Here is a 15,342-nt window from a genome sequence, read left to right as displayed (position 1 = left end):
TATTGTTACTGCGTTGAACAGGGAAAGATGTTCTGTCACAGGGCTCAAACTGCTGCAACGGATCTTCTGCTGAAGGTTATTGTCTCAATGTAGAAGTGTCTCCAGTCACTCCATGTATATAATTCCAAATGACAGGGATCAGTGTTCCTCTCCTCGCCGTAAACCCCTGTTTGTTATCTTGGCTGAAATCCGTCAGCATGACATGTTGTATAAAATGGCTCCTCCATGCTGGAGAGCGCGGCAGGGCGTGGCAGGAGCCGACCTGCGAGGCAGACCACCATTCGCCCCTATCCGCTGATCACATTCCATTTCCTCCCGTATTCATTATCCTTATTCTCGCACTGCTGTCTGTTTGATTTTTATGTTCTAATAAGGCAGTCTTGATGTGATAACAGATGGTGCTTCATTTTACCCGGGCCCCGTAGCAAGAATGCTGCGAGTTTTGTGATGTGTTTGATTTTATTAGAGATGAGATTTAACGCATACATGCTACATTACTGCGACGGCACTCCCATCCCTCATCTGCAGGAGAAAATGAAACTGTGATGAAATGTAATATAGTCCCCCTCAGGCGAAACTGGAGGGACTGGGAATTGCAGCACAATAAATCTAATGGATATTACTGCACTCAGCCCCCTCTCCATAGACACACATGCACGCGTGAACACATACACACACACGCGCACACATTCACACGTGCACACACACATTTTGTCCCTGTCAGAGATGAATTTACATTTGGTGCAAGAACCTGCTCTTGCGTCCATGAAATTCACTTATATTTACCATCAGATTCATTTTACATCTTCTTAATGGATTTCAATTACTAGGTCTGAACTTCAAAGCTAATGAAGTAGATTCCTTTCTTTGCCGCAGAATGCATTTTAAAAGCATGACAATTTGGAAACATGGGATAACATCTATAATTCATTATCTAAGCAATGTAAAATAAATTGCTTTTTTCCACAGTCAAGGTTGACAGAGTGAAGGAGGATGTTGTGCCAAGAACACATTGTATCTGTCAGTGGCTTTGTTCTAATTTCCTATTCAAAGTGGAATGCCCCTTTATTATTGGGGTGCTAGTGGTAAGGGTGTGATTAATTTCTACACCCATTCCTGTTATGTTGTTCAAGAAGCATGCTTTTCCAGAGCTCCTGCTAAACATAACAGAAAATATATAAAACATATCATCAAGAAGAACATCCTTAAATTAGTCTCAGAAATTTCAACCAATAAACCTATTTATAAAAAAAAAACACTCATAAAACCACGTTATCTTAATTAAAAATCCATTTCTAAAATGCGAAGATTCTGATTTGCACATGTTTATGGAAAGTTAATCGAATGTTTTCACCAATTCTACTATGTATAATTACCAGTTTAATTTTGTTCATTATCAAAATTGCTTTCTACTCCATCAAAAGTAATGACAGGTTGCTATTGCCAGACACAGAGCTACATGTCTCGATGGGTTAAAAGGTCTCTGGGATTTCAATGTGTCATAAGCTGTAAGGCTTCTACAAAACCGCAGCAGGGTCCTCTGAGAGGCGACAGCAAGGCATGCATAGAAAACGTACTATGATCAAAAACAGCGCAGAAACAAAGCTGCACCAATCTACGTGTGGTCCCCATGTTACGGAATAAAATCATTATTACAGAAAGTGTTGTTATTATTTTGGAGTGAACAGCGACAGTACTCTTTAGAGAATCCGATCTAAAGTCAAAGCACAAAGTGACCAGAGAGACTTTTTTCTTTTGATGGTTGCCTAACTCTCCTTATTATTGACCGGTGTGTTGTAATAAACCAGAATCTTTAAAAACGTCCCTGGCATCGTGGAAATAGAGATATTTATCTGTGGTCCAAGATGTTTCCATATTTTAATTGTCCACAATATTGACACAAGAGATCCTCGCAGGAACCAGCCAACCCACCAAAGCCAGTTTTGACCTCATGATTATGCACTGGATCAATTTGGTGCAATAAATTGGGTTTAAATTTGAACTGGCCATATTACAATAAATGAAAACTACAATCAACATGTCTGACCCACTATGTCTCTTGCAAGAACTAACAGGTCCGTGGGAGAAAGGATTCAGTCCCACTATACATCCTCTCAGTTAGAATGGTGTAGGCCAGACCTGTATTATATTTCCCTGAAAATGAAAGAGCTAAGTTACCGTTCTGTGGGTTTTTGTTTCCTCGCGGGGAGACGACATGGGTTTGAGTCAGTGACATACAAATGACAAGGGCACCACTGTTTATCTCTGGAGGACCCTCACAATGCCACTGTCTGCTATGTTGGAGTCAGGATGCCGTGATGAAACAGACAGCAAGCTCTTTGTGTGCCGTTTCAAAATGCATTTCTGAATCCATCTGTTTCGTTTCAGGATTATAACAGTAATTCCAGTCTACTATAAAACATCTGAGATATATCTGCTTGCTGTTCTGTTAGATGGATGGCACTACAGTACAGGAAGTATTTGTTAACATATTGCAACATGAAACCCTTTTTGATGTTAATAATTAATCAATCGACGTTTGCTTAACACACAGTGACATGCCTATGATGCAGAAGTCAACTGGTCTAGAGTATATATAGAACAGACCGACCCCGGCCCTGCTGTGGCTTAGTGAGATAAAACAGAGCTGTAGTATCAGATTCATTGGGAGTCAGCTGCAGAACCTGGGGTTACTGAAATTGATTCATGCAAAATTGAAGCCGACTTCACTGGTGCAGCATCATTTTCAGCTCTCTAAAAAATCTCTAATTTAGAAGGCTTGCATATTGCTGTTGTTTTTTTCCCTTTGCTTTTTCCCCAATTGCATGCTGTCAATTACCTGATTTATAGGTAGGTCACCGCTATGGCACAGTCTCCTGAATCAAATTGAGAGGGCAGAGAGTAGCACATGGCACCTCTGATACATGTGTTGTCAGACGCTTCTTTTCATCCATGAATCTTGAGTGTTGCCAAGGGAACAAAGGACATCAGAGGAAATGTTTGTTCCCTTAGGTTCATTCAGGGCTCCATAGGTGCCCTATTTACAGAAGGAAAATGCAGTGGAATTGACTAAACCATCTCTTCAGCCTGTAAGAAAATCATGTTTCTGCAGGCATTCGTTTTGTGTTGGCAACATATACTGTATATAATAGACAATACTGCTCCTAGTACAACAGATAGGTCACAGATTAAACAGAAAAAAAAACAACTGACAAAATGTATTAGTGTAGGACATGACAGGGTGATTTTTAACCAGTTTTATTTACTTCCATCATTAAATAAAGGAATATGCTTGAATATGCCTTCATTGGATGTTGCAGAATTTAGACACCCTTTTTTATTTAGGCACACTAAATCCAAAACAGTTCATTAAATGACACCTTTTAACCTGTACAAATTCAAACCTATTCTTGAAATAGAGTTTTTTTAAATGCAACGGTCTCACATACATACACAGATGTGCAACGTTCTACCTACATCTCAATTACAGTGTACTCCTCCGAAGTAGATGTGAATCACCAGTCAATTATTAAAGTGGAAGAATGGATCAATCCCTGCCTCTTTCTGAACACCCTCCGCACAGAAAAATAAAAGAGCACGTCTTATTGTCGTGCTTATTTTAACAAGGTAAATCTGTCCTTTCTTGAGATATCGAACTAATTAATGACACAGGCAATCAAACATATGCTTCATTTCTAAAGCCCTAGAGTTTGAGCATGTCCACATTTAAAATGTTCTGGCTCTCCACATGGGAACAAAGACCTCAACATGTTCCTGTTTATGGGATGCACGTTGCCATAGCAACACCATTTGGCAGACCTTTGTATGAAAAGTGTTCAATATCTGCTGGTTGAAGTGGCTTGGTCTTTGATCACTGTTCAAGACCAATACTGATGTGCAGAATTGGAGTCTGGGACAATGCTCAGATGACAAAAGCTCAGAGAAACCTCTTTTGGAGGGGGAAAGAGGAGAAAAAAATGTCCTTTTTCTAATGTTTGACAAAAGTCTTTCCTTTGGTGTCTGGCTCCATCTGATCTCTTGTGCACTTCAAATGAGATGATATTAGTTTGGCCGCACATTTGCATCACCAAATGCAAAATGATCATTCATGTTCAAATCAATGAAAAATGCCCAGACATGAAAACAAAGGGTTCAAAGTGACTGCTGTGGAATAAAGTGTGCTGTATGCCAAGAGATGACATGCATATCCACTTCGACTCAAAGGAATCATTTTCAAAAGCATTACCGTTTGATGCCCATGACATAATCAGTAGAGCTGTTTGATTATCGATCTGTTTTAATAAATGTGCATTAGCTCAGAAAATTAACTGGCTTCCCGATCAATTTTTCTTTTCAGCAGTAAACTATAAAGGAATTGCCAATTGGAGCTTAATGCCATTTGGGGGTTTGATGAGATTCTGTCTCTGAGCCAATAGAAATCATTACAACAAGGGCAGGTTTAACCCTTCTGTTACCAGTTCCCCCAGTATGTATATGGACATTTCTTTGTATATTTTGTTATCAAGCTCAATTTAGAACATTATTGATTCTGTAGTATGCTAAAATGTGAAAATATTAGATATTATAGTTCAATATAATACAACATAATCTTTACCAAAAATAAAGTGTGGAAAAGAGACGAACGATTAAGCATTAAGACCTCATTAAGCATTAGAACATAATCTGCACTTGCTGTTAGGTAAACAGCTATCTTGTGTGCAGAGAGAAAATTGCTCATGAATCCAGCATTTATTCAAACAGGGACATAGTTATTCAACTAGATTCTGATTGATTTAAGATCGTAATCATACAATGTGTTGTTAGCATCAGGGTAGCATTTTGTGTGTCTGCAGATCTCTATGGGTACGTGTCATGATGTGGGGAAATAAAACACCATTGATGGTGTTTTTAGCAGTGAATTGCAGTAGTGAGGGATGTAACAATTTCTACTGCACCCAGCCAGCCAGAAGATCTGTGTGTTCCCTCTATCTGACACTGCAGTGATCACAATTGTCAGTCATTTTCCTGAGGCAGTAGAAGCACATTCTGTGGGAATGATAGCTCTGTGTCCTACTGAAACAGAAGATAGAAGAGAAAATATACGAGCAAGAATAACATGTTAAAAGGATGCGCTAAGTAGATGCTGGAAGTCAGAAGCTATAGACATTTTGCGAACAAAACGAATAGAAATATTTACTACACTTGTATTACATGTTGTATAATCTGTGTTATTAAAACCGCTGCAGAAATGTAGATTTTAATGGCACTACTCCTATTGTCCTTTAATGCTAGAGACAGCAGGTTAGTGGGCTGAACTACATTAAAAGGAGGGAGAAAGTCTGACCCAAAACAAAAGCTTTCACAGCCCCTTTCACATTTTTCACCATAGAAATTCTGTGAATGTTCGCGCTTTCTGAAGGCCATGCTGACCACACAGTTTAGGGAAAATGGCTATTTAGCCAGCAGCTCCCTGGATCTTTATTGTCATCTTCATTGTGTCACGCTGACCCCATCGTTTTAAAAAAGGGCCACATCCCACACCTTAGGTTAATGCCTCATTAGCTTTGGCAACTGGCTGTGCGCAGAGGCGGGGCGGCAGCCTTGTGTCTCTTTAGGCCCTGCCTCCTACACCCATCTCCGGCACCGGGGACACGTTAACCAACTGTAACTTAAACACCGTCACCGGCCATTTCTCACACTCCCATCAAAGGGCCTGGGGGTTAAAGAGCACCATTGATTTATTTGAATGTATTCTCATGTGCTAACTTGCAAGAAAATCCCCTTCCCTGGAAAAGCTCTTTTTTTCAGGAACTAGTTCAGTGGTGAACCTGCGGGTGTGAGTGATTCAAACCTTTATTAATCAACAAAAAACACAATTTACTGCTTAAGTTGCAACAACGTTTAGCTTTCTGCTCATTCACACCCTATCTTATGTGAGAGGCCAAGGCTTAAAACTTTTGCTGCCTAATATATCGCATGCATCTAGACAACTAGGGCAAGACGTAGAGGGGGCTTCTGAGCCTCCATTAAGACGGAAAGGCACATTACTCATAGTGTCTTGTTAACCAGCGAAAAGTATGCAGAGGATTCATTGGTACAAGTTGTATAACAGATGTTGAATATAAAAGGGAATTTTTGATTGAATTCCTCTCCCCGATGCATGCGAGGGGCTGCCGATGCAGCAGCCCATCAATTACGGTACATTTCCATGGATACGTGCGTGTGTATTATTATATAACTGTGCTGTTCTGTTTCAATTTTTAATATGCCAAAATAAAGTTCTCATTTATACTGCTCCCCGGCTGCTCTGCTGAGTTAATCATTTTCGGTGTTGTTTGAATAGCTTTGAGCCAGTGCTGTGGAGGAAAACACACACACACACACACACACACACACTCTCTCTCTCTCCCTCCTTCCCTCTCCCTCTCTAGTTAATCCATCAGGATTTTCATTTGAGAGATATAACTACAGCACAGCTCTCCGCAAAGTCATAGAAAAAAAGGGGAGGGTAAAGGGTTGTCCTTGCGCGCTTGGTTTCGAGGGGGTGAAGGATTGCGGTTAGTTTTTCTTACGGTTCCACTTCCTTACGGTCAGGATGGGAGGATTACATGTTTCATGGCCGTGCCATTGATCTGAGTGTTTAAGGCAACAATCATGGCAGACGGGTTTCTTTCATGAGATCTTATGATTATGAAATGTTAGAGTATGCCGTTCCCTCAACTCAACTCCCGCGTCACAGGATTATGTATGTCTCCATTTAATTAAGACCTGTCAAGGGCTAAATCAAATAGAAACCCCAGAATTGACAACGGGCCAGATTTATTCACATGTTCATGATCATATATATTCTCCTCGCTGATGTGTATTGATTGGACTCTGATCCATTGGACCAGGCTGAGCAGCTTCTACAGGCCTCTTGCTGGGCTGACGCTCTGTAAAGTGGGGAATAAACTGCATAAACATTCTTGCATTAAACTGTTATTCTTAAAATAGATAATCTATAAAGTCACTGCAATTATTTAATTATTCATGTTCATTTAATATTGGTTGCCTTTCAGTTGCACAACGCTAATTATACCAAAGCATGAAAATGTGCTGCATTTTGCTGTGTGGTGATGGCCATGCGTAATCGTGGGATATGTGAATAATAGCAAGCACTTCCTGTTCTGCTTCAACTGCAGGATTTCTTTGGTTGTGGCTGAGATGTTGGCCTTGGTGTGCAACGTGTTGGTAAGTTCAACCGCAAATGGAACGCTGCACTAGTTATACTCCTGTCTCACCAAAAGCGTGAGGAAATTCGGAACGTTTCTACCACCAGGGGAATGCCATGGTTAACCTAGGTAGGTCACGGTCCCAGATCAGCGATCTGTTAAAGCAGGGTGCACAACAGCAGGGAAATCCCAGACTCTTCGGCGCACAGAAAGACTCATGCAGGCTTTTCAGAAGTTTCCAGGTAGAAGCAAAAACTGGCTGACTTGGCTCAGACACCATTTCGAAGATGTTTAAAGTTTTATTTGGTCAGTTGCTTTCTCATGATACCACACCGTGGGAAACATTTTTGGAGCCTTATCGTGTATTATAAAAGAAGGGTACATTAAAGTCCATGCGGTCCCTGTTCCCAAAACTATGCCTTCAGTGTAACGTCCACATAGTTGCTGCCAAATGCAAAATTGTAGATGGAAGAATGTGTAATGAGTAAGGAAAGATGTTATATTTTTAAATATGAGGTGTCAGTTATCATTTGGCAAAATGGCTGCATGTTCACAAACCTCATATTTGACTCTGCGAGTAAATCCACCCACCCCACGCTTAATCTCTCCATCTAAATAAAGCAGAAATCACAGAGATTTGATCTGAAAGGACTGCCCCACTAATCCCCCTTTTTTCTTTAAAAAAGAGAGGAAAAGGAAAATAATCATGCCTCCCTTGCCCTTTCTCTTGTTCTCTGTCTCTCTCTCTTTCTTTTTGCCCCAAATTTCAGTCATTTGTTGTGTGATTGGCACTGAAAACCAACTGAATGTGTGTTAAAAGGGAACTAAGGAAGCAGTGAGCGACCTGCCTCCCAGCCAGTGGGAAACAGGGTGGCTGTGAATATGCTGGAGGGAGCCACACTGGTACAGAGAGAGACCTGTCAGGCCACAGACAATGGACTCCATCGCGCCTGATACAGCCTGACATGTGAATGACATGGTGAATGGTTGCCATGGGAACAAATGTGTAGAATTTATGCATGCGTTTTTTTTTTCTTTTCCACTCTCTTCTTCTTCCTTCCCTTAAGCGGGAGAAATTTGACTAATGGTGTAGTGTCTAAACATTGTGCTGAACAGCACTACACAGAGGGAGTCTCTTTTCTCTGGATTTACCAAACATTATACTCCCGGCTAATGCATCACCACAGTTAGTGCTGCTGCGTATGACACACGGCGATTTAAGTAAACAGTGCTTTTGACCAATGGCAAAAGAACTTCCTCCACTGATTAGGATATTAACTATATCTTATCATGCATTTTTTATTATGTAGATAATGCTTGATCAGTATTTTAATAATTGGTTGTCATGTGACTCTGGGAATAGTAGTCAGAATGCAATTGGTCATTTTCTCAAATGATGCATTCATTTTTCTAGGACATTGTCCTACAGAGCAGGTTCCAGAGCACACATTTAGATGGTGTATATGAATATGGAGCTCTGTAGTATTCATCCTCACCAATTCCAATCCCCCCCCCCACACACACTCCTTCCCCCTTGACTGTGAGCTGAACCGGCCCCAGGGCAGATTATGTGCTGTGTCGTCCCCCACAAACCTGCTGATGAGGGAATAGAATCGACACTCCAAGAACCTTTGTGTGTGTGTGTGTGTGTGTGTGTGTGTGTCAGCACCCACAAAATAAAGCAACAATGGATCTGTCAGCTCTGCATACAATTCCCCCCCCCCCCCCCCCCCCCCAACTCCAATTTTGCTTTTTATTCCTGCATGATAGACTGCAATTTCCAATGCTTGATTACACTATTCAGAATGACTGTCGTGTGCTATTGAGACGGCGCAGGGGAGAGGCAAAAAATAAAAGAAGAAGAAAGATATAATATCATTTTTGTATAACAGATGGGTTACATGTGATTTAAAACCCAATCGTAATATCAGATGAAAATTCAAATTTCCTTTTCATACGTATCCGTGTTGCGTGTGTGAGTAATGATCACTCTTGCACGGTCCAACAGCTCAAATCCATCATGCTGTTTCACAGAACCTCGGCACATTTTACCACTAATTTCACCTTTTTAGGGAGCAGATCCAAACGTCCCTCTTACCTTGTCTCTGTAAATTGTTCGTCAGCTTTCTCTTAATTTCCCAACCCTTTTTTCCCGCCATTTTGCCATGATTTGTTTACATGCTTTGTTTGCCGCATTTGTTTAGCCGTGCAGAAGAACGTGCAGCGTTATCATAACTTATGGCCGTCGCTATTGTTTACATGAGGCAGAGATGGAGGGAGAGGCAGAGAGAACACGCCACTGAATGTCCCAAGCCATTAGAACAAGGGATATTTCTGGTTGACTGAGCAATTCATTCTCGACATGTCACATTGAATTTCTTCCATTATAAAACACTGCTGCCTTCTCCACTCTTAAAGCAGATTGCCTGCACCTATTTCACTCAGTGAAATATTGCCTCTCCCCTCCAACATCTTTTTTTTTTTTCATCCCTCTCCCTTTTCTAAAGTTTCAAAAAAAAAAAAAAAGAGTTTGTGTTTCTTATCCAATTAAACTCTAAAGGAGACGGAAAGCATGAACACGATTTCCTTTCAAGACGTGACGCATTGGACATGTTCAGTTGTGTGCTCACTTAGTTTGGTGGCAGATGTCCTGAGATTTGTCCTCACGTTCGTGATATCCAGAGACTGCGTTTTATTAGGGGGACAGGTATTCAGAGGAGACTAGCGCTCAGCGTTGCCTGATTAGGAGCTTTAGAATATGACGTTGCTTGTTGAGAATAAAACAATTCACAGTTCATAGTTTCAGCAGGTGAATAATTGCATTGTTCTGTGCATGGTTCTAGCAAAGACATCTAGCAACAGTGCTTGCACTACTTTGCGTGTGTGACATATTGACAGGAAGGGGTTTAAATCATCTATAATGAGGATGTAGGGTGCGTGACAGCAGTCAATCAACGCAGCGTGCTGCTCCCATTTTAAATATGATTCCATTTTGTCTGCTGCGTGACAGAAATAATGACACACTGACAAAAGTGTAGCTATTTTCTCCTCTTTAAGATATACATAAACTGTCAACTTATTTATCTGTACGTCCTGCGGACCTAGCTGATGCAACACTAGCGAACGTGCTCCACATGCTACGTCCGTTGTGAAATTGAAGTGATTGTAATTCACAGCACAGCACACGGTGCACACAACAGAATGTGTCCTCTGCTTTTAACCATCACCCTTGGTGAGCAGTGGGCAGCCATGACAGGCGCCCAGGGAGCAGTGTGTGGGGACGGTGCTTTGCTCAGTGGCACCTTGGCGGATTGGGATTCGAACCGGCAACCTTCTGATTACGGGGCCGCTTCCTGAACCGCTAGGCCTCCACTGCCCCTTGTAGCGCTTCTCTTCCATGAAGAGTTTGGTCCGGAAATCCTATTTACTCACGCTGTTGACTGTGTTTATGACCACTCCCACCCTCGTACTGTTTAAGCAGCCTAATTTCTCGAATGCTCCAGGTTAGTGATGGAGCATTACACATAATACAGATAATCCATCTGCTACTGTCACACCATTTGGGGCTTTGCCACTAAAGTCTGTATTTCTTTTTCCCAAAAGCCGCTTCCTGACGCATGGCATAAAGGGGTGGATTGCGTCTCCTGTGTCGCCGCGTCGTGTGATCTCCCCTCTCTCATCCCCAGCGGTGTCTCGCAGTTTGCTCCAGCACTTCACAGAGGGCCGTGCTACGAGCCAGGTTTTGCTCCGAGAACCCAGACAGCTCTGACAGCACCCGGCAACACGGATTTATGTTGCCCAGATAGAAACGGCAGAAAGAATGGCAATTATGTCAGCCTCAGAGAAACATGTGTCTGTGTGTGGCGATGGAAAGCTCCCCCTCTGCATTGTTATCACTTCCAATAAGCCGAACTGGGCTTGTGAGTAAATTGGGCATCTGCAGAGGAAGGCGAAAGAGAGGTGCGTCTCTTACTTCTGCCTTCCACTTCCCTCTCCGGCGCTCGCACTCTTTTCCAGTCTGTTGAATCTTACACCATTGTAGCAAATAGCTTGGAGGCTCTTGCCTGTGCAAGAAACCTGGAATTCTGAGGAAAGGCAGCGGATTGTGGGGAGACCTGACTGCGCTGATTGAGTTTTACAGTTACACAGGAAGCATCATGAAAAAAAAAGGCTGTGGGACGCTGAGTTTGTGTTCAAGAATAGCAGCTTTAAAATTTGAACTTAAAGGCTAACCACAAAGTGAAAATAAGAGACTGTAACTGGGACAGTGGAAAAGTTTTTTTAATTCAAATGAACAGCATGAGACGTTTGTTGCCAGGTTTGCATCATGTACACATAACACATTGTATTTTGCAAATTCAGATTCAATATTTCAAACAAGAAACCACTAGATTGGTTTGAAGCTTTGTAATTATATTGATTAAGATAATGGAGCACCAACAAGGTAAACAGTAGGAATGAAACTGAAGATCCAGGGACTGCCGAGCTGAACGCATCTGTGCCTGTCCCTGCACCGGAGGACATGGCCATCAAGGGGACAGGATGGCAGGACCCTGGCCTGGTGCCACTTTCCCCTCCTCTGTGTAAACTGGCCCGCCTCCCAGGTCCTTTCTCACACAGCTTATTATGGCACACGGGGAACCATGGCAACTCCTCTGACCACATGTGTCTGTGAAAACTACATTGCTGTTATTATTACCATCTCCAACAATCACCGGCTCTCCAGACCTATGCTTGATTCGAACAATTATATGCCAGGTCATGTGACAATTTACATTTACGCCCTTATCCAGAGCGACTCACAATCAGTAGCTATTTGTGGGTTCTCTACATGCCTTGCACTACATGCCTTGCTCTCAGTGTGATTAGCTAGTAGGACATTTGATGGACGTTTGATTTGTCCCCCCCTCTGTACCCATCTGCATCAATGCGTGACACATTTAAAATCTGTTTTACACTCCTGTTGCTATTTAATCCAGCAGGTGACAGCCAAGGGCCCAGCGCCATTTTCAGGCTCTGGTTAATGTATTTGAACACCTCCAAGCCAAGATTCCATTGTAGATAAAACGGTCTTATGCATAATGTCTTGCGCAGCAAACAAGTCAGCGTCTGCCTCTCAATGGCCGATAATAATGTAGGCAAACACTGAGCCATTTCCCTCTGTTTATGACACCTTTTCCCATTCCCCACTGTTAATGCTCTCTGTTTCACTTTACAGTTTCCATGTCACATTTCCTGTGTTATCAGATGATATTTCCATGACGCCCTGGGACTGGATCTGTTGTACTACAACTGGCAGTGGCCATTGTGGTGGCCCATGAAAGGCGTACACCTCATGGCTGCAATCTTGAGTGGTCAACAATGGACGGGCGCAGGGCCCTTCCTGTCCTTAAACTGTGCAAGAATCCCACCAATAGGAGCGATCCAGCAAGCTTGTATAACCAATGAGCAATTTGTAAGGCTCATGGCGAAACAGCAAACAGCCCTCAAGCTGTGCTATTGTGATTTCTTTTTTCTTCTTTTCCACTCCTTTTTCTCTCTCTCTCCTCTGTGGTGCATAAATATTTATGAGTCCACATCAAAACTCATGATATAACCATCAGAATATGGCCACCGACAGTCATTAGAGAGTAGTCACATCGAATCATAAGAACGGGCCAAGATGCCAAAAGTTGTCAGCATTATTATCACCATTAGTACTTTTACAAGAGCTTGGCTTTTCAGCCGAGACCCATCAAAGTTTCTCAAGTCACACATTCATTTTAACGCCATGAGTGAAGAATCTCTATGTGTGAAATGAAGACCGTCACCCCAGCAACCTTCATTAGAGAATCGCTTGACTTGTTATTTGGAAGAGGACAAAACTGTCTGTTCGTATTTTGCTGAGACTCTGTCTCCACAGAGCTCGATCCACGGCTGAATCGGGAGCCAGCGCGGACATTAAAAAATGTTACAGGACCAGACAGGGCGCTGATGATGGGTCACATGAAGACCAGTTCAATGTCAATTACAGGGCTTTTCGGGAGACGCCGCAAATGTGAGGCGTAGGAGAGAGTTTCAGTGTTTCAGCGCTGTGAACGTGTTTGACAGACAGCATAATAAGAGTCATACAGGTGTGATGTCGGCAAAAAATAATCTCATTTAACGTGTCAAAATAAGGCTGAGAGAAAATAAATACCGCTGCATATTGAGACGAGTTAATTGGCTGTAAACAGAAAGTCAGGATGATTTCTTATTGCAAGGTATGTTGGGAAATATAACCCCTGTTCCCATTACTTTATATTATTGTGTACTATTAAATATGACAACTGAAAAATATGAAAAATAGACCCATGGTTGAGATATTTGTATTTTTATTTGGACTTTATGGACCCATTTAATACTTTTTATGAATCATAGCTTGGCATTTTTGTGGCAAACAGGCTCACGGACAATTAGGCGTGTTTTCAGAAACTTGTTAAAATCCGCGGGTTTGACGCTTACCTCAGAGCTGCCATTGGCTCATATTAGATGAATAATTAATGGTGCCACTGTAAACAGGCTTCCCTGGGAAAGGTGGCATTAAAAGTCATCAATGGAAATGTGCCACCGCCTTCCAATGCACAAGGTCGGCATCCAGGTCAGCGCAGACACGCATAGCCAGATGCTCTGGGCTGTCACGAAAAAAACAAACTCACACAGGATTCTGTCAGGTACACAAAAATAGCCGAGGGCACGTGGAAAGATGAAATTAAGGCAGGTTTGGAAGATGAAGAAGAAGAAGAAGAAGAAAAAAAAAAAAAACACTGGAGCATGTAATGTAATTACTTTCCGGGTTTCACAGAATGTCAATCACCGTCATATCGCTGCATCGTTTAATGGGATATTGAAATATCCTCTTCCAGAAAGATGTGATGAAGGTGCTCGCTAATTGGTATGAATTATGAGCACTAAAATGACTAATTCTGCGGAGGACAGGTTTTAATTGAGAATAATATAATGTAGGATCCTGCAAATTTTTCAGAGCACCGTGGCGATTATTCATCCTCCTGTTGACATTTATGAAAGGTGCTGTGCGATTATATTATTGCTCACATTCGGGGGCCTGGACAGACGTTGCTGCAGCGTGTCCTGCGGCACGTTTCCATCATGTGTCGTTTTTACTCTTCATATTTCAATGCACGGGTATTTTAAAAATACATCAGTCAACACAAGGTGCAGTCACATTCACAAGATAAAGCTTTTCATTAGCTGCAGTCACACTCTGTGCAGTAGTACTGCTCCAGTCAAATGAAAAAAAAAAAAAAAAAAAGCTGAGGGAGGAAGAAATATTCAGTCCGTCTGTGCGGCGCTGAAAGAAATTATCGCCGTTGAAATACAACAAACACCATCTTCGGGCCTCATCATCTTTCCTGCACACAGAAGGCAGAGCAGATCTTGTGATTCAGCACCGGCTGCATTAGCCAAATATGTACAATGCGGTGCGGGGAGGGCAGGGGGAAGGTTATGGCTTTAATCTTTAATCTCGCTCATCATTACCAAGTAGTGTAATAGAGGCAACGGCCCCCAAGGGCACCACATAAAATGCAAACACAGCGTGCAGCGCCTCCAAATATCCTACAGGAGAGGCAGGAGAGATACTGAGACACACCAAGACTTCCCCGCGAACACATAGGCAGTTTAGGAAAATGTCATGTTTGCCTGGGATGAGGGTTTGAATGCATGCAACGTAGCATCAAAACACATCCCTGATGCAGTCAGGCCATTAGTTTGTCCTCCTGAGGCTCATTTCTCCACATAAGAAAGGCAAAAAAAATGGAACCATTTCAAAACAGCTCAAATAAAGGTGTCTGATTGGTCTGGATAAAGAATTACTCACTGTCATAATGGACTAGGCAAGCATCTCCATGGGGGTTGGGCTTTTTCATCCCCTCAAGTGAATAGCTAAGGACCTTTCAGGGGGACTATTGGCTGGTGGTCCCATCACCATCTTCACAGGAGGTTTATGGTTGAGTTCCCAGTGTCCTTTTCTTCTGAGGTTTCATGCCTTGACTGGTGGTTTAGCCATGGCTGTATCTGCTGCATGATGCAGCTTCATCATGGACGCAAGTGAACTGTGAACTGATGGCTGGCTGACGCACATCCCCCTCCT

The sequence above is a fragment of the Denticeps clupeoides genome, chromosome 16 (genome assembly GCF_900700375.1).
Source record: "Denticeps clupeoides chromosome 16, fDenClu1.1, whole genome shotgun sequence".
Lineage (NCBI taxonomy): Eukaryota > Metazoa > Chordata > Actinopteri > Clupeiformes > Denticipitidae > Denticeps > Denticeps clupeoides.
This window is presented reverse-complemented; position numbering follows the sequence as displayed.